The 21,483-nt window shown below is 39.9% G+C and overlaps 1 long non-coding RNA gene across 2 annotated transcripts; it reads left to right on the forward strand.

The window, feature by feature from the left end:
- Positions 1-3,462: 3,462 nt before the first annotated feature.
- Positions 3,463-19,243, forward strand: LOC136148682 (uncharacterized). Of its 2 annotated transcripts, XR_010659550.1 has the most exons (4): positions 3,463-3,584; positions 15,590-15,641; positions 17,959-18,135; positions 18,989-19,243. It is a non-coding gene; the product is annotated as an uncharacterized lncRNA (long non-coding RNA). The 2 variants fall into 2 exon arrangements; XR_010659551.1 differs by lacking the exon at positions 15,590-15,641 and having other exon boundaries at positions 3,463-3,580.
- The last annotated feature ends 2,240 nt before the right edge of the window (positions 19,244-21,483 follow it).

The raw sequence follows: 21,483 nt of genomic DNA on the forward strand, positions 1-21,483 counted from the left end.
TGTGAGCAAATAGTAGATAACCACATGTTCTCCTGGCCAGTGCTTTTTGAAGTAGAACGTCTGGCAACATTGCAGGCAGAGGAGGGATAATAACATCTGAAGTGAGCCACAGGGCTTAGAAGTGTCTGGCATCCGAAAGGTCAATGTGTGATCAACAGGTAAGGCAGGAGCCAAAAGAAAACAGCAGCAGGAGAAAGAGATAAGGAGCAAAAAGCATCAAACAAACAGCCTCAGACTTGAGAAATGGCCTCTGGGTGTTTACTGGACTGGGACTCTGTGACACTGCGTTGGGGTGTTTCTGACCCTTTTATAATTGTGTCGTTCATCAAAGAAGCCACACTGGAAATGGAGAGCTAGACGTAGTGATTTTCCTGCTGACTGCAAGGTACTTACAATTTGTCCGAGAAAGGTGGAGAGACAGAGATGAAGGCCTCTCAGTTCCCACATGGGACTGCACACAGGTGGAAATGATCAACAGGCACCATTTCAATCCATGCAACCTCTGAAGTGTCAGGGGGCTAATGAAGAGACATCCCCAGGCACTTAACTGAGGCTTCTCTCTCCCAAGGCTAGCTCCCCTACAAGGACATGACATGGTATTTCAGGTATGGAACTACATCAAGTAAGATCGTGCATGTAGGTAGCCTTCATATTGCATGTGATGCACAATAGGTATTCTCTAAAGCAGAGGTCCCCAACCTCTTTGGTACCAGGGACTGGTTTCATGGAAAACAATTTTTCCATGGACCAGGGCAGGGGCGGGAGGGGACGGTTTGGGGCTGATTCAAACACATTACACATATTGTGCACTTTATTTCTATTCTTATTACATTGTGATATTTAATGAAGTAATTATACAGCTCACCATAATGCAGAATCAGTGGGAGCCCTGTGCTTGTTTTTCTGAGCTTAGGTGGTAATGTGAGTGATGGGGATCAGCTGTAAATATAGATGAAGCTTTGCTAACTTGCCTACCACTCATTTCCTGCTGTGCGGCCAGATCCCTAACAGGCCCCAGACTGCTGAGTGTCCATGGCCCAGAAGCTGAGGATCCCTGCTCTAAAAGTTAACATCTCCGAATTAAATTCATTTTTCATACAGTAAATTTGAGATGCCTAGGGACTGTTACATGGAGATATTCGTATCCACTGGGACACTGTGAAGGTATGGTTCAAGTTTAAAACGGGCAGGTTTTTAAAAGTGAGAAGGGGTAGAAAGGAAAATGGGTCACTGGTAACCGTGCATCAGGGACAAGAACATCCTTTTCTGAGAAGCGCGCATCACCATGCATGTCCTTTACCTTGTCACTTATATTTTGATCACTGGTTGGTCAGTGACCCAACTTATAAACTCTGCTTATTCCATGCATCTCATGAGAAAACAAATAGCTAAAAATTTTAAACACTGGGCCCAGTGTTAGAACAAGGAAATTTCTTGAGTGATTTCCCTGGTAAGTGACAGTGTGCCTTCCCACACAGCCCAGACTTGAAATCTGAGCTCTTACAATTGCCTCTTCAACCATTCTCCACCAGGCAAAGTGCTAGTGGCTCAGGTCATGGCCTTTTTTCTTCTCCTTTCCTTGCAGAGAAGAGAAAAGCCACACAAATTTAAGATTTCAATTATGAGCTCTCCTACTTGACCCTGATGGCTTTGAAACCATAAAATGATCCCTCTCTCTGCATTTCATATTTCTCCTTTTAGAAAGAGCAAGCGAGATTCAATTGGTAGGAACATGTGAAGAAAAAAATTGGAGTGAAAACTCAAACCGCCTGAAACACCAGATGCCAAAAGAACAAACCTGGTTAATGATCTAACGTTTAAATATATTGTGTGCTTTCTAGCAAAGAAAATAGCAGCAGGAAAACAAAAATGTGTCATAATGTCCACCCACTGAAAAACACTGCATTCTAACGGGGTAAGGGTGGGAGGAATGAGAGAAAAATGAAAGTAATAATAGTTAAATTCCTACTATGTGTTGGGTACCTTGACATATAGTTTAAACATTATTTTTCTCTAACCTCCTCAGGACAATATTTGCAGTCTGAATGGAATTTAAATCTGTTCCATTTTGAGCACTGGGACTTCTTAGTAGCCCACATTGAAAGACACTTTATCATTTTTCTGAAAAATAAAAACAGAAATTCTGTTAAAGATGGTCTGTCAGTAGTCCCCAAAACTACCTCCTGTTCACAGATTCACTAGAAGCGTTCATGGAACTCATATACAGTTGTACTCATGTCTAAGACTTATTGTGTGAAAGTAGGAAGAATAAACAGCTGGATCATAGGTGAAAACAGGCAGGCAGAGTCTGCAGGAATCCACATACAGGCTTTCTTGGGTTCTCTCCCTCCCATGAGGGAGGGATCATACAAAGCATGTTTTTCCCACAGGAACAAAAACACATTATATGTTGGCATTTTTCTGCCCAAGGAAGCCCCTAAGAGCCTCTGTGCATGCTCAGTCATTCAGTTGTGTCCGACTCTCTGCAATCACATGAACATCAGCCCGCCAGGCTCCTCTGTCCATGGGATTCTCCAGGCAAAAATACTGGAGTGGATTGCTAATTTTTCCTCCAGGGGATCTTCCCCATCCAAGGATCAAACCCATGACTCCTGCATCTCCTGCACTGGCAGGCAGATTCTTTACCACTGAGCCACCAGGAGCCCAAGAGCCTCTGTGCCCAAGGTTTTTATTGATGGCTAATCACATAGGCACTCTCTGCCTTGTACATACCAATATCCCAGACTCCAAGAAGGAACACACATATTTAGCATAAATCATATTTGCATAATCTAGGCACACGAATCAACCTTATCAGTTAAGTGTTGACCACCAGGAATGCTCTGACAGCCAACTTCCCAGCTGCCAGCCAAAGGCCACTCCACAGGAAGGCCTTTCTAGAGAACACAGTCTTAGAGCTATTGTAGCTCTCTTCTGTACAAACGGTGGAGTGAGTGAATGCTTTCATGCACATCTGTACCCACTACTTCCATGACCTGCCAAACACAGGGCAATGACAGCAAAATACGAACAGTATGAAAAAAAGAGCTGCGCTTGAAAAATAACCTCAGTGAGTTATAAACAGAACCATGAAGTAGAGCTTTCAGCTTTTTGCGGGGAGCGATGAGGGGTAAAGTTGCTTTAGAACATTGTATTTGTTTCCACTAGACAACAAAGTGAATCGGCTAGAGGGATACATGTACCCCCGACCTCTTAAATTTCCCTCCCACCCACCCCCTATCCCACCCCTGTAGGTCATCACAGCGGAGAAGGCAATGGCACCCCACCCCAGTACTCTTGCCTGGAGAATCCCATGGACAGGGGAGCCTGGTGGGCTGCAGCCCACGGGGTTGCTAAGAGTCGGACACGACTGAGCGACTTCACTTTCACTTTTCACTTTCATGCATTGGAGGAGGAAATGGCAACCCACTCCAGTGTTTTTGCCTGGAGAATCCCAGGGACGGGAGCCTGGTGGGCTGCCGTCTATGGGGTCACACAGAGTCGGACATGACTGAAGCGACTTAGCAGCAGCAGCAGCAGGTCATCACAGAGCCCTGAGCTGAGCTTCCTGCGCCGTACGGCAGGTTACCACTAGCTGCTTCACACACAGCAGTACACACATGTCAATCCCAGTCTCCCAATTCATCCCACTTCCCCTTCTCCTGTCCGTCCTCTACACCAGAGTCTCTATTCCTGTCCTGCAAATAGGTTCATCTGTACCATTTTTCTAGATTCCACACACATGTGTTAATTTATGACATTTGCTTTTTCTTCTGACTTACTTCACTCTGTGTGACAGACTCTTGCCCATCTACATAACTGGAATAAACCCTGAAGAATGCAACAGTATTGACTAGACTAGAGCATAAAAGTCAGAAACTTATTTCTGGAATATTAGGTCTACACTGGAAATCTGTTGGTTTGCCTTGCAAATGGAAAAACGGATACAATTCTGGCTGGAAATACTGGTTAGAAGGGTTCACGTTCATGAGGACTATTTGCTCAGATTGAACCTAAGCAGAATTAAAGTAAAACTTTTAAACTCAACCAAATCAACCAGATATACATAATTTCAGAATCATTTACATTTAGTTCTCAAATGGTGGCAAATGTCAGACAAGTAGCTCTGAATGCAGCCCTGCCCCGTAGAACTCTCTGTGATAATAGAAATGTTCTTGCTGCCCATTCTAGCAGCTCCTAGCCCCATGTGACTCTAGAGCACTTGACATGTGGACAGTACAACTGAGCAACTGGATTTTAACTTTATTTTGGCTAAATTAAATTTAAATTGTTCTGTATGGCTAGGGATTTCTCTGCTCAAAAGCAGTTTCTAACGGGCTCACTGCCTTGTTTTTACGGGCTCACTGCCTTGTTTTTACTCTTACTACAGGCATTTTCTTCAAAATGCATTGACAAAGCAGTTGATTTTGAGAGGGGGTGTGTGTGTGTGTGTGTGTGTGTGTGTGTGTGTGTGTGTGTGTTGGGTGTGTGTGTGTGTGTGTGTGTTGGGTGTGTGTGTGTGTGTGTGTGTGTGTGTGTGTGTGTGTGTGTGTGTGTGTGTGTGTGTGTGTGTGTGTGTGTGTGTGTCTTTGGCCAGCGTCAGCAGCACCCTTTATAAATACACATTCTTAATTATCAGAAAGAGAAATTCCAGGCCTGCTTTAGATCATCCAAGCTTAGTTCCTCTCTCATCTCTTCACATTTCTAACTTGACTCTGTGGAAATCTATAACCAAACCTCAAACATTTAAGTGGACAGGCCAGGTAAATCTCCTTGAATGTCGAACTTCTCAAAAATCTCACTAAAGACATTAGTTTTTCTTTAAAAAAAGAAAAAACAGGATAGAGGCAGAGGAGGTAGTTCTGGGGTCTAGTAATGGCCAACAGAATCTATACTATATATGAATAATGGGTTAAGTTGTAGTGTTACTTATTGGGTTTGCTTTTTAAAAATATTTTTAAGCATAGAAAGCATGATTTCCACTTTTCTGTAAGAAGTTATACTGTTGTGAAACTAAAGATTCACCAGGACACCATCTGAATTCTAAAAATAAAGTGGCGCTGATATGCTGACACATTAGGCTTGGTTAGGATGAGTAAGCATCAGCCAGTGACACTCATCTGTTCATCAGTTGTATAATGTGGTCTGCATGTCTCTGGTGTACAAGGCACTGTACTAAGTACAATGGATTGAATAAAAATAAGTCCTAACCTCCAAGGGCTTCCCAGGTGGCACAGTGATAAAGAATCTGCCTGCCAATGCAGGAGACACAGAGACGCGGGTTTGATCCCCGGGTTGGGAAGATGCCCTGGAGTAGGAAATGGCAGCTCATTCCAGTATTCTTGCCTGGAAAATTCCACGGACAGAGGGGCCTGGCAGGCTACAGCCGATGGAGTCGCAATCAATCAGACAGAACTGAGCACACAGGCACACAACCTCCAGTTATTCTGATCAAGGCCTGGCACCTGGACTGGATAAATCTTTAAAGGGAAATGTCAACACTGCATATTCCCTGACTGAATTTTACAACTGGTTTGCTTTAGCATACAATTTTGCTTACGACTATAGCCAGAGGATGATGGTCAGAAAATTACCAGTGACAGAAAGTCATAATATTCACCCTTCCATCTAAACAATGGCTACAAGCGAAATGAAATATGGTATCCTGAAATAGAAACAAGACCTAGTGCAGGGGTCTCCAACCTCTGGGATCTAATGCCTGATGATCTTAGGTGAAGCTGATGTGATAATAATAGAAATAAAGTGCACAATTAATGTAATGTGCTTGAGTCATCCTAAAAAAATACCCCTGCCCTAGTCTGGGGAAAAACTGTCTTCTGTGAAACCAAGCCCTGATGCCAAAAAGGTGGGGGACCGCGGTGAAGAACTGCCAACATCTGAATAGATCTGAAGTTCTGTAAATAGTGACTAACTTCTTAGTTTTGATCCATATACCATAGCAACGTTGCAATTAGGGGAAACTGAGTGAGGAATGTGCAGAAATTCTTTGCACCACTGTCTTAGTCTGTTCAGGCCGCTATAACAAAAAAGACCACAGCCTGAATAACAGAACTTTACTTTTCACAGTTCTGGAGGCTGAGACGTCTAAGATCAAAGTACTAGGAGACTCTTTGTCTAGCGAGGGCCTGCTTCCTGAGTCACAGGTGGGTCCTGTTTCCACTGAATCTTCACTTGGTGGAAGGCGAGAGGGAGCTATTTTACAAGGGCAGGAATCCCACTCAGCTCATGTGTGTATGCACGCGTGCCTGCTAAGTCACTCTAGTCATCTCCCTTTGTGACCCCATGAACTGTAGCCCGCCAGGCTCCTCTCTCTGTGGGAGCCTCCAGGCAAGAATACTGGGTGGGTTGCCATGCCCTCTTCCAGGGGATCTTCCTGACCCAGGGATCAGACCCATCACCTCTTACATCTCCTGCATTGGTAGGTAGTTTCTTTACCACTAGTGTCACCCGGGAAGCACCGCCCCCCACCCCAACCCCGCTCACCTCATCCTCTCCCAAAGGCTCTGCCTCCAAACACCATCACATTGGGGATTAGGTTTTAACATATAAATGTTGAGTTGTCACAAACATTCAGTCTAAAGCAGCTATCTTTGAAACTTTTCTATAAATGTAAAATTATCCAAAATTTGAAAGTATATAAAAAATATATGTGGAAGGACATGCAGGGAAAGTCTAAGGTCCCCTTAGAGCTCTCTCTGAGCTGCCTGAGAATCAGCTAGCTGGGCCTAGGTGCTTCCTTTCTTGTAGAAGGAGAGGCTAGACATGACCTCACCTTCCCCCAAGGTCTCCAATAAATCCTATGAACAACCAGCTCTAAAGCCCAGACTATTTGGCAGTCTATCTCAATCTCTGTCTCCAGCGGCAAGGCAGCCATCATACTTGCTCTATAAAAATGTACACCAAGGTGGGTAGGGTCCCTCCGAGATTTTATTCTCAGAACATGGCCAGCTATCCCCAGGCATGCCATTTTGAAAGAACAGCAGACCCACCTACTTTCTAGTTCTTCTTTCTGAGGAGTCCAGTATGTACCATATTTGCACAAGCCCATTTCATGAATCAGTTCAGTTCAGTCGCTCGGTTGTATCCAACTCTTTGCAACCCCATGTACTGCAGCACGCCAGGGTTCCCTGTCCATCACCAACTCCCAGAGTTTACTCAAACTCATGTCCATTGCATCAGTGATGCCATCAAACCATCTCATCCTCTGTCATCCCCGTCTCCTCCTGCCCTCAATCTTTCCCAGCATCAGGGTCTTTTCAAATGAGTCAGCTATTTGCATCAGGTGGTCAAAGGACTGGAGTTTCAGCTTCAACATCAGTCCTACCAATGAATCAGTCCTTCCATTTCATGAATAATGCTATGGAAATGCCATCATACTTTATTTTCGAGTTTTCCTTTTTGAATATTTCAATTTATTTCACCAACAAAAACAACAAAAAAGATTTGAATAGCCTACCTTTAAAAAAATTTTGTTTTTTTTTTTACTGAATAGCCTACTGTTTGAAAATTAAGAAGCAAAGGAAGTTGGGGGATGAGGAAGAAATAAAATATAGACTCAAACATAGTGAAGCTAAATCAGAAAGTATAGATCAGTTAGTGTTTCATCCCCAAACCAGCCTTTAAACTGTCATCCTAATTTTGATCTATGCAGGATATGTACAAAGCAATGTTTTAAGTGTAATTATTTTTGTTGTTGTTGTTGTTGTTTGGTTGCTGAGTCCTATCTGACTCTTTGTGACCCCAGGCTCCTCTGTTCATGGGATTTCCCAGGCAAGAAGGCTGGAGTGGGCTGTCATTTCATTCTCCAGGGGATATTCCCAACCCAAGGATCAAACCATGTCTCCTGCATTGGCAGGCAGATTCTTTACCACTGAGCCACCTTCACTAATTCAAAAAGTACTAACTTATATAAATAAAAAATTCCCACTAGCTTCCTAACTAATTTTAAATGTCTAGGAGGATTTTTTTGTAAACAATTATTATAATTATGGGTAGGAAAGATCTAATAATTTGCATGCATCAACTTAGAGGTTAGGGTGATGTCACTTTAAATACAGGAAACTTCAGATTTTGGAAGATTTCTGTAGAAAGTGTTCACTTTCCTCAGACATTAATCTGTGCACTTAATGAGGAACAGAACTGGTCTTCACAATTTCAGAGGCAGCTGGAGGTTTTTACACGTTGGTGCAGACAAGCCTATGCAAGACCTTCTCACACTGTGAACAGGTTTTTAAATAATGTGTGAAAATTCTGTGGTGGTAATATACTGAGTACTTTCACATGACAAAATAAGAGAAGAAAAATCAATTCCCACCCTAAGAATGACAGAGTGGTCTAAGAGTGGTCTTGCAGGAGCAATAAACCAATTGAATGAACAATTTCAAATTTGGACAACAGACTTTTGGGAAGAACAGATTTATATCCTCTGTGAACGAATGGGCTGAGTTTCTTTCAGTAGTTTTACAGGCAAAAATCAGTAAATTTCTTTGGGCCAAGGGGAGAAAAAGAAGGAAAAGCAGCTACAGGCAAAGCTCTGCCTGAATCTTTTATATCCCCTTGTCCCTACGGCTTTCCACAGCCCATGTGACTTATTATTTCTCTGGGTCCTCCCCCAGTCAGGAAGACTTCACCATTCTTAATGGTCCCATAACAATAGAGCATTCAGCCTGCCCCAGACACTTTTCAAGAGAGCGGAGATTCTCTTCCAACATTGTAGGGAAAACTCCACTACAGCTTATATTATCTCTCATTATAAGTAAAACTACTTAACAGAATACAGAAAACAGCTACCTGAGGACTCTGAAAAAGAAATAAAATATGGTGGATTGCGGAGGAAAGTCAGAACTTAGGGCAGGAAACTACACAGTGATTGAGCAGTGATTCAGGTAGCCAAAACTTCCACATAAACATCCTATTTCTGGCCAGAGGAATGCGATAAAGGGCCTAGGAGGTTGAGAAGGTGGGGGAACTCTGACAGACGAGGTATGGGATGACTCTTGCTCTGAAGGTAAGTGTCAGCCTCACCCCCAAGCCAGCACACGAGAGACCCAAGCAGGAGAGCTGAGGCTTCAAGAACTGACCTAAGGACCTCCCCAGTGGTGCAGTGGCTAAGAATCCACCTGCCATCGCAGGGGACATTGTTCGATCCCTGGTCCAGGAAGAGTCCACGTGCCATGGGGCAACTAAGCCTGTGAGCCGCAACCACTGAAGCCTGAGTACCTACAGCTCATGCTCTGCCATCAGAGAAGCCACAGCAGTGAGAAGAAGCTGAGCACCGCAACGAGAGAGTAGCCCCCCGTGGCCACAACAAGAGAAGTCCACACACAGCAACGGAGACCCAAAGCAGAGGAAGGAAGCAAAGAAAGAAGGAAAGACCCAAGATTCCAACCGCAAGTCAGATCACAGAACATCTGAGAGGCACACAGGCAGAACAGAACAGGGCAGAACAACAGGACAGAAGAGGACAAGCAGCACGACAAAACGAGATCGGAAACGCTGCCCGCAGAGGGTGAGAGGAAACCTGTGATCTGAAAATGAACCGACTGATAACCTCCCAGAAACAGCAACGATCACAAACACAATGCTCCCGAGAACAAGAAGCATTACTGGGGATAAAAAGACACACCACATAATATAAAAAAGTCAGTTCTTCAAGAAAACATTACTGCGCCTATCAGTAGAGCTTCAAAATACATGAAGCAAAAACTGACAGAAGAGAGAAGGAAAACGCCACAGTCTGTTTAGAGACTTCAGCGCTCCTTTCCTAGCAATCAATAGGACAAACTGACAGAAAATCAGTAAGGATACAGAAGACATGAACAAAATGATCAACCAGTTTGACTGACATTTATAGAACACTGCCAACAATAGCAGAATATACATTATTTTCAAGTTTACATGAAACTTTCACCAACGGAAAACCTTAGAGAAATGAAATCTTACAGATAGGGTCTCTGACTAGGAGACCTGGTCTCTACGTTTCTAGTCTCTAAACCAGGAATCAATAACAAAGCTATCTGAAAAATCATCAAATATTTAAAACTAAACAACCCACTTCTAACAAAAACAAGTTACAAGGGAAATTAGAGAATCTTTTTAATTGAATGAAAAATAAAATGGAACATAAAAATTTGTGGGATGCAGTTAAAACAGTGCTTCTAGTGAAATTTATATTAAATACGTCCATTAATAAAGAAGATCTCAAACCACTTATTTAAGATTTCTGCTTAAGAAACTAGAAAATAGCAAAAAATAAAGCCCAGAATAAGTACATAAAAGTAAATAATAATAGTGTAGAAATTAATGCATTGAAAAGGGAAAACTATAATAATCAATAAAACCAAAAGCTAGATTAAAAAAATTACCAAAATTAATAGACCTCTAGCCAGAAATAAAGACAAATTACTGATATGAGAAATAAAAGAGGAAACAAAGACCCCCTACAGATGTTTAAAGGATAATAAATATTACAAATAGCTTGATGTGCATAAATTTAACAATTTAGATGAAATGGGAAAATTCCTTTAAAGACATAAACTACTAATGCTCACTGAAGAAAAAAACAGATAATCTGAATAGCTCATATGTATTAAAGAAATTGAATTCATACTTAAAAACTGCAACACAAAAAATCCAAGTCAATGGCTTCATTAATAAAGTATGTCAAACATTTAAAGAAGAAATACATGCCAGGAGGAGGAGGGAGACTTTACAGGGGGTTCCCGTGTCTTTCAAGTTTAGGCTTGCTGAGAAAAGTTGGATTACTAAATTTCTGGGGTCTTGTAGGGCAAGTTGCCAACACCCCTCCCCTAGGCACCCTGGCTTCATTTCCTTATCACTTCATTTCTGCACCCCACCACCACCACCAGTCTGCTGAGGGAGCCAGGTATATAGATTGGCTGGAAGTACAAGGCAGTAACAGCTACCCTGGAGGAGAGGAAGGAGAAGGCTGAGATCCATTGCAGGAAGAAAAAACAGCTCGTGAGGCTAAGGAAACAGGCCACAAAGAACATGGAGAAAAAACTGACAAATACACTGGGGCCCTCAAGACCCAGGGACTCCTGGTCTGAGCCTGATTGATAAAGTTGATTGTTGTCTATTAAGATTGATATGAAAAAAAAAAAGTTGATTGTTTATTTCTCAAGAAAAAAGTAAGAAGAAATAACATCAATTCCATATAAATTCCTTCAGGGAAAAAAAAGAGAAGCAAACCTCCCAGTTAGTTTGTGAGATAGCATTACACTGAAAGCATAGTTACGAGAAAACTATAGACCAATATTCCTCATGAAAATAGATGAAAAATTATTCAGTGAAACATTAACAAAACATATCTAGTGTTACACAAAAAAAGACAATGTATTATGACCAAGCAGGATTTATCCCAGGAATGCAAGTTTGGTCTGTCATTTGAAAATCAATCAATGTAATTCACTATACCAATAAACTAAAGAAAAAAAACAAACACAACCAAGCTCAGTTCATTCAGTTCAGTTGCTCAGTCGTGTCTGACTCTTTGTGACCCCATGAACTGCAGCACACCAGGCCTCCCTGTCCATCACCAACTCCCAGAGTATACCCAAACCCATGTCCATCAAATCGGTGATGCCATCCAACCATCTCATCCTCTGTCGTCCCCTTCTCCTCCTGCTCCAATATTTCCCAGCATCAGGGTCTTTTCCAATGAGTCAACTCTTCGCATGAGGTGGCCAAAGGATTGGAGTTTCAGCTTCAACATCAATCCTTCCAATGAACACCCAGGACTGATCTCCTTTAGGATGGACTGGTTGGATCTCCTTGCAGTCCAAGGGACTCTCAAGAGTCGTCTCCAACACCACAGTTCTAGTTAGCTATTAAAAACATAGTAGATCTGAAAGAGACACGTGCACCCCAATGTTCATCGCAGCACTGTTTATAATAGCCAGGACATGGAAGCAACCTAGATGCCCATCAGCAGATGAATGGATAAGGAAGCTGTGGTACATATACACCATGGAATATTACTCAGCCGTTAAAAAGAATTCATTTGAATCAGTTCTAATGAGATGGATGAAACTGAAGCCCATTATACAGAGTGAAGTAAGTCAGAAAGATAAAGAACATTACAGTATACTAACACATATATACGGAATTTAGATAGATGGTGGCGATAACCCTATATGCAAAACAGAAAAAGAGACACAGAAATACAGAACAGACTTTTGAACTCTGGGGGAGAACGTGAGGGTGGGATGTTTTGAAAGAACAGCATGTATATTATCTATGGTGAAACGGACCACCAGCCCAGGTGGGATGCATGAGTCAAGTGCTCGGGCCTGGTGCACTGGGAGGACCCTGAGGAGTCGGGTGGGGAGGGAGGTGGGAGGGGGGATCGGGATGGGGAATACGTGTAACTATATGGCTGATTCATGTCAATGTATGACAAAACCCACTGAAATGTTGTAAAGTGATTGGCCTCCAACTAATAAAATAATATTAAAAAAAAAAAAAAAAAACAAACAAACAAAAAAAAAAAACAAAAAAAACAAAAAAAAAAACATAGTAGCAACAACAAGGAAGACCCAGCACTAACTTACTATAGACTTCTCTACTATCTAATTTATAAGAAGTACCAAATACACTGTCAACACATGTTGAATTCTTTATTTAAAATCTCACTGACTTCAGGGGATCAATAAATGATCAAAGAATGCATCTGACAGGTGTCATACACAAAGTCTCTTGTTACCTAGCAGAATTATCTTATTTTTGATCTCTCTTTCTACCCATATTTCCCTCATGCATCCGTTGCCGTGAAATAAAAAAATACAAAGTGATGGAGCAATTACATTACTGTGATCACTTTCTGAATTGAATCATCAAAGACTTTCAGGAGTACCATATCATATGACCTTCTGGTTTGACCTTCTGGTTAAACATACTAGTGTCTCTCCAACCTCCAAGTGAAGACACTTCAGATACAAAAATTTCATTATTCAAGTTGCCCCTCTGGAGAAGAAACAAGAAAACACTTGAGATTGTTCAGTTATGAGATTCGCGTTGTCATGCCACTAACCTCGGTCTCAGTCTGGGGGCTTCTGGCTGCTATGAGCTCTACTGTAGCTCTTCACCAGCTCTCAGGGAGCAGCCGCCGCGTGGCCTCGTGGACACGGCCCTCACAGTGTGCAGCCCAGAGTCAGGGCCACAACCCTGCAAACTGTGCCCGAGAATATGGGACACGGAGCACAACCCTGGACTCATAAATGTTTCTTTCATTTTCCTCATAGACTGTGGTATTTTGCATTTTTAAATAAGGGAATAGGGACTTCACTGGTGGCGCAGTGAATAAGGAATCTTCCTGCCAATGCCAGGAACACAAGTTCGACCCCTCATCCAGGAAGATCCCCATACTTCAGAGGAACTAAGCCCGTGCTCCGCAACAAGAGAAGCCACCGCATTGAGAAGCCCATGCACCACAATGAACAGCAGCCCACACACGACAACCAAGGATTCGAGTCTAGTCTACTCTCTTGCTGCAACTAGAGGAAGGCCGTGCACAGCAATGAAGACCCAGCACGGCCAAAAACAAAGAAAATCTTAAAAATAAATAAAGGAAGGGGCTATTTGGAAACTTTATTTTCACAAAATGTCTTAGACTTTCAAATAAATTTTTGCTTTAGGACATCATGTTCTTGTGACTTTTGATCAATGAATGTTCCAAAATTCTCTGAAAAAAAAAAAGTGAATACATTTATCTAAATGAAACTTGTATCCATATTACATATAAACCATTCACCAGGTTCTATAGCCAATAAGCTTTCTATGCAAGCACAACAGATGTACACTGGCACTATAAATTTCTAGAATAATTGTTCCTTTTGAAAGTTTACTGTATGAGGCTTTGAGATTATGGAAAATAGCCTTTGTTGAACCTCATGATCTTTCCTCACGTACACAGACCTCTCCCCTGTCCCTATTCACTTGGAAACTTACTTATGCTCTGAGTCTTCTTTAGGGAACACCTTCCTGACATCACTCCCTCCTTCCACTAGACACTGCTGTACATCATTGGAGCATGTCCAGCATATAATGCTCTTTGTAAATTCCCTGAGGGCAGCAAATATGTCTGTGCAGTTTACTCTTACTTTCACTATCTAGCACAGTCCCTGGTATATGGAAGGAAATCATAAATATACTTGAATGGAAGAAAAACTAAGAGTGATATTGCCACCAAGGAAAAACTAGCCCCAAATTATGTTTATGAGGAAGTAAAAAGATCCAGTGAGATGATCGTAGGCTTCTCTGGTGGCTCAGCAGAAAGAACCATCGCAATGCAGGAGGCCACCTGCGATGCAGGATATGCAGGTTTGACCCCTGGGTCAGGAACATCCCCTAGAGAAGGAAATGGTCACCCACTCTAGTATTCTTGTCTGAGAAATCCCATGGACAGAGGAGCTTGGCGGGTTACAGTCCATGGGGTCACAAAGAGACAGACTCAACTTAGCAACTAAACCACCACCAACAAGATGGAAATATTGATCACTTTCCTAGAAGAAACAGCCTTTTCTTCATAAGAAGAAATATTTTTTGAAAAATATTTTCAACCCACATTGTTAAAATATAAGTTATGGAATATTAAGCATCCATTACTAAAACTGAAATATTTATATAACTAGATATCCACGATATATGTTTAACTCAAAATATTATGTGTAATTTGATTATATTCTTATTGGAAAAATATAAATGCATACAGACACATATAATGGGATCTTAGAGTTTTTCATTTTCTGTCATATATTTTATATTGTAAACTTTTAAACAATTTTGAAGTCAGAAAGTAAAAAACTAAAAACATTTGCCATTCTGTTCTAGCTCTTCTGGTAACTGCCAATATGGCAAGAGTTTCAGTACCACATTAATAGTATATACATCACAAAATACCAAATTTTGCTATAATAAGACATGTATTTGGCCTTTTAAACTTTAAGGGAAACATCAATACAGAAAATACAAATTGTAACTTTTCAGCTTATATTTCTAAGAGAGAAACAGAACTATAATATTCCTTCAAACATTCTCCTGCCCCATTATTTCCACCTTCTCCTTCTGGGATTTCTATTTCATGTAGGTAAATTTTTTTCACTAGAACATGTCTCTTATGCTTTTTTCCCCTGTATTTCCTGCCTTTTTTCTTTCTAAGCTTCAGTTTGTTTTCTTTTGTTCTACTTTCACTATTCTGATCTTCTCTTGTGTGCAAATACCTCTTACTGACTTTTTAAGTTATTGTTTGTTTCAATTCTAAAATTTCTACTTTACTCTTTTGTATATTCTAGTACTCTGGTGAAATCCTCCATGTTCTAATGTATTTCATTTATATTTCCCTCTATTTTGGTGGGATGTTAGTTACAGTTATTTTAAAGCTCTTATTATGCTAGTTCCGATAACTGAATCACCTGTTAAACTTTTTAAAAAAAATCTTACATTTTAAGTTATAGCCTTGTATCTTGGCATGCCTAGAAACAATTTATTGAACGTCAGGTATTATCTGTAAAATATATATAGTCTCGATACATTATTTTCCTTTAGAAAGTGTTCACCCTTTCCTCTGAGGCTGAATTGAATCAGAACTGGGCAACAACCTGGTAAGTTTCCATTGCCCTCCAGTTCACCTCTGCTCCTGGGTGTAAGCCTCCAGGGTTTCATACTTGAGACTGGTGCACTGGTGGGTCCTGAATCTATCCACATCAGTATTTTGAGGCTGATGCAATACCTGCCTGGTTTTTCAGAGACCTCCTGCTTGGTTTTGTGGCCTGTTCAGAATTCAACCAGTACCTTGAAAAGGAAATCAGTTTGTGTTCGCTATATCATCCTTTTCACTGGATCTTGGCCCCCAAAGTCTCCAATTATAACTCTCCAGTCCCATGAGATCCCAAACCTCTGTTGGTTACTTTGTCCTGCAACACAGCCCCTTTGCCTGGGAAACCCATGGCTTCTTACAGCCTCTTGCCTTGTACTTACAATCAGCAAGTGCCTCCACGATTAATGACACTGAAGAAGTTCAGCTCACCTCTCTGCAGTTACGCTTTTCCCACAATCTGGGCCCCTGTCAACCTGCTTACTCTAACAGATCTCTCATGTCTTTAAATAGATTTTTTTAAATTCAGCATTTTCATTGTCTTCAGTGATAGCAATGATCTCCAATGAGCTACTCCACCATAACTAGAAACAAATCTCTTGTGGAATTTTTTCACTGTATCTTTAACTAGTTATAAAGACAAAAATATATAACTTTAAAAAAAAACAATAAGTGATGTGTAATCCAATGAAAGATAAAACATAAGAGATTTCTATCAATAAATTTCCTGTTGTTCCTATGTATCTTTGATTACTAAAATTTTGTTGTGTTCGGTATATTTATTAAATTATCTGCAATGTAACAAACTATCTGCAATGTGTTATTCAGAACCACAGGACATCATACAGTTCTTTTCTTCCTACTGCATTCATAACTGTGAATTTTCTTAATTTTCTACCTTTTGGATGAATTCCAGGAGAGTCTTTTATATTTGCTTTTTCTTGGCTCCCTCAGCTCTAATTTTACGATACTTTATTCATTGATTTCATTATATCAATAATTCAGTGAAAATTTTGAACAGTCTCCACTGAAATTGCATCAGTGGCCCTTTTCTCTGTTTTAAGAATAAAAGAATAATTGGTTCTTTAAGCAATAAAATAATGAAATATCACATGTACCAATGTGAGTTCATAAAAAATAATTAGGTATTTCTTGAGGTACTTATTACATTAGAAGGTACTTACTTTGAAGCACATGGTATTATTCTGTTTACATGCTTTATGCTGGGCAATAAACACAAATGCAGTCGATTTAAATTCTTCAGTGGCAATTTAATGTAGAAATTGAGCTTAAATAGAACTTTATAAATAATAATGTTACCTCCTCTTTAGCACTGCCTTTCAGAGGAAACAATTTTTTTGCTTATAATTATTTGTAAACTAATAATAGTTTAAACATTAAGCACTGACCTACACTGCTGGTTAATAATTAACCCCAAACTCATGTGAAATTCTCCAAAACATAATTAGAGTGATATGCTGAAAAGACTGAGTTCTCTATTCACATAGAAGCTAATTATTTTTTTTATTGCCCATGTAATATGCATGAGCTAGAAAAGACATATCTGGAAAACTCTTTCATCAAGGAAATAAAACACTAAAATAGCTCTTAGTCTCATATGACTACCCATTTATAGAACCAGAAAGACTAACATAAACTAATTTTTACCAATTTTACCAATTTCCCACTTAAAAATCTAGAGGGGACACTCTTAGTGAGCCCCTAAGACCATCACCAACCCTCACTTCCACATACAAACAAAATTTTCTGTAGCAGTAGCAACTAAAACTTTACATGGAGCTGGTTAAAGCAAGACACTCAAAAGTGTTTTCTTAAAGTACTAGAATAAACCAGGGAAGATTAGTGCTTTTCCAAGTAATAATTCTCCCTAGCTTTGCATTTACCTGGGTCTTTGTGAAGAGAGAACAATTTTTTTCCAGAAAGGCTATGGGAAGACTTACAGTTTTAAACCATCAGGTGCATTTATTCAAGTGGAGTCTTAGTGGGGGATCACATTGTTCTTCTCTCATTCAATCAAAGAATTCTAATGTTAGAAGGGACCTTGCAAGTCATCCACTTCAAACATTCATCTGGGTCTGAAATGCTGTCCTCAGCTTGCTCAACACATTTTTTCCACTGTTATTACATTCTTCCAGTGAACAGAAACTGAGGTATCCCACACCCATCATTTAAAAGTGGACATTCAATTTCCAAATACATGGGATTTTTTAAGTATCTTTGATATTAATTTCTCATTTTGATATTCTTATTTAAATGCTTTCTGCACTCACCCTCTGTGTGTTTTGTCTTTTAACTTCATTGAGACTTTCAATGACTAAATCAAAGATCCCATGGACTATACAGTCCATGGAATTCTTCAGGCCATTCCCTTCTCCAGGGGATCTTCCCAACCCAGGGATTGAAACCAGGTCTCCCTCATCACAGGAAGATTCTTTACCAGCTGAGCCACCAGGGAAGCCCCAAGTCAAAGATGTTTCTTGGTAAATGTCACATTGCACTTGAAAATATGTGGGTTATTTTCCAATATCTTTTGATATTGATTTTTAACATAATTTTAAGTGATAAGAGAATAGACAGACTTTGCAGGATTTCATACTTTTAGATCATGAAATTTTTGCACTTTGTTTTACGGCCCTGGATATATTCCAGTGCCTCCTGGCTTACAGTCTATAGGAACCTGAATAAAATCTATATCCTACTATTGTGTGAAAATTGTATAAATATTAATTATGTTGAATTGGTTCTTGGTGATTTTCATGTCTACTATAACCTCCTACTTTTCTATATATTTGTTCTATTAATTTTTGAGAGTTTGATACTGAAACTCCAACTAAAAATCTCAATTTGTCTACTTTAAAAAAATAATTTTAATATAAATTGGGACTATATGTAACTTTGTTCTGTATTTTCCAAGTCTCCTGTAAATGTGTAATCATACTTTCATAATTTAAAAAATTAAAAAAGAGAGAAAAAAATAGAAACTGGTATATCCCAGAGCAGTTCTGGACCTTCTTAGATCATAAACTAAAATCTTCCTGGAGCTTTTCACTCATTGTGCAACCAAGCAGTACTCTATGGGGCCTTCTCAGAACATACCTCCTACCCTATGTTTTCTGCCTGCCTCTTGCCTGTAGAAAAAGCTTAGCCTTCTAGGGCCTTCTTTGATTTACAAAGAGTAAATTTAATCAGAGATATGAGGAAATTCAGAAAAGGAAAGAGTCAAGCAAGACACAATTATAATAATTTAGTCATTAAACAAAGTCAAGAACCTTTAGTTCCTCCTCAAGGGATATAGATAATATTCTGAACCATGTCTTTTGAGCTGTTTTGCAGATACTGAAAGACCCACCATATGGAAGAAGTCAACTGTATGCTCCCAACAAGCACACAGATCCCGGACTGGTTGAAACCAGATGGCTGATGATGTTAACTCCCGATTACCTTACTACTAACCAATCAGAAGAATATCCATGAGCTGATCACATACTTCACAACCCCCTTCTCTAACCCTGTCTTTAAAAACTTTTCTCTGGAAACCTTCAGGGAGTTCGGGCCTTTGAGCCCTGGGCTCCTTGCTTGGCCCCTGCAATAAATGCTAGGCTTTCCTTCACCACAACCCTGGTGTCAGTATATTGGCTGTACTTGCAGAGGCAAATGGACCAAAGTTTGGTTCAGTAACAAAACTAAATAAATAAGTAAAGCAATATCCCCTGGGTGTGGGACAACATTAGTCACCTTTTTCATTAGCATACTTATAATTCCAAATACTTATATTCTGCTTTAAATTGCACACTCAATTTAAATTGTCTCACCTGATTGTCACAAAAGCCCTGTGGGGTATGCATAATAACTTTAAAAGGAACAAAGTAAAACTCAGGGTAAGATTCAGGCTTTTTAAACACTAGCTGCCCGGATTCCTTGTTTGTCTCTTGCAATAAATGCTGCCTTTTCCTTCAACATAGTGCCAGTAGGCTGGCTTTACTGCACAGGGGCAAGTGGATGCAAGTTTGGTTAAGTTAACAACTGGTCCTCATTAAAGCACTTTCAACAATATAAAGTAAGTCTAATCTTTTTCCCAAATGCAATGGGAGACCTAAATATTTGAAGACCTCCATGCTGTTGAACCTAAGCTTTCTCCTCTCTAAATATTCCCATCTCTTATAGTTTTGAGTTTCTCTCCCAAGTATTTACTTAGTGTCACTGAAATGGAAAGTACTATGTTAGGAGCAGAGGCATAGTAAAATAATTTTCTCATGTATTCTCCTTCTAAAGGAAGTTTAGGAAGCTTTTTAAGAGGAAGGGAAGTCTAGGTAAAAGTCCTAGTTGCTCAGTTGTGTCCAATTCTTTGTGACTCCACAAACAACAGCCTGCCAGGCTCCTCTGTCCATGGAATTCTCCAGGCAAGAACCCTGGAGTGGGCAGCCATTCCCGATCTTCCCAACTCAAGAATCGAAGCTGAGTCTCCTGCATTGCAGGCAGATCCTTTACCATCTCTGCCATCAGGAAAGCCAAGTCTTAATGAGTGACTAGTAGTTGTTCATTCATTCATATGTTCAATAACACAGGAGAGCACCTATTACATGCAAAACTCTGTGCAAGGTATTGGGAATTCAGAAATATGATTTTTAAAAACCATTTGTTGGATAAATAAATGAATGAATCATTGTATGGGTAAGATAAAACACAAACCCTCAGAAACTCACAGCCTAGTGAATGTCAATTCAACCTATTTCTGAATACTTCGTACACTTAAGATATTGTAAAATATTCATCACACAATGGCCTATTAGATTTTACATTTAATTCATTAGGTACATGTATGTTTTACTAGTTGCAAACTGAGGAAAATAAATTCTCAGATTAATTTAACCTTCTGGTAACCAGTTTACTGTGCTGTGTACACCACTCGTATATCTTCAGAAAAGACTAAAATGCTACCTATTATGCCGTATTTGAAGTACAGTACTCAGCACCTCTCAAGTACTCAAGTACTTGAGAGTACTCAGAAGCTCCAATACCTCCTGGGAACAGTACCTGTTTATTTGCATGGGGATTATACAGTGTGTCTACAAACACTCCAAGTCAGAACATAAATATGCTGAGTATTTTTTAAAAAACGAAAAAATTAGCGATGGAAACAAAATCTAACAGTCTTGAGGCTTCATCCATCATTCAACTCATCAACTCCAGCATTCTCTTTACTTCTAGTAGCCTAGGAAGACTTGAAATTAGTATGGATTGTTGTATATTTGGGGAAAATGTGCAAGCAGTTGGTACTTTATCTTAGGGTTATTTGAAGTTTTGAAAGTGAAATTTTGTCAGCTATCATGTGGGGCTAAATAACTCATTGAGAAGCAGTGTGCCGAGCAGTTAATATAAAGAATTTAATTTGTTTGCTTCTTCTGAGTTTTGCCATTGAGCTTTCGGTGGGAAAGCTTTCCCTAAAAACACACTTTATTGGCTCTAATTAAGAATGCGTCCAGTAGTGTTCTCTCAGGCTTTGGATGCCTGCTGGCTTAATTTTTAAGCTTCTCCATTCTCGATAAAAGTGCTGAATTGAATTTAAAAGTCTATTCCTACAGAATTACCCCTTAGTGTGCACACCACTCACACTTCTGCAGAAAAGATTAAAATACTATTTACTACACAGAGCAGACATTGTTTTTTAAAAATGAATGGAAAATGAATCTATAGTTTAGCAATAATTTTGAAATGAAAGGTTGTTTCAAACATACAGTTTTTGCTTTTTGGTTTACTTTTACACCTAACCAAGACAGAAGTTATTCATGGAGCCACAGAACATAAGAAAGTATCTGTTAAAAGTCAGC

This window comes from Muntiacus reevesi, chromosome 17 (assembly GCF_963930625.1).
Source record: "Muntiacus reevesi chromosome 17, mMunRee1.1, whole genome shotgun sequence".
NCBI classification, from domain to species: domain Eukaryota; kingdom Metazoa; phylum Chordata; class Mammalia; order Artiodactyla; family Cervidae; genus Muntiacus; species Muntiacus reevesi.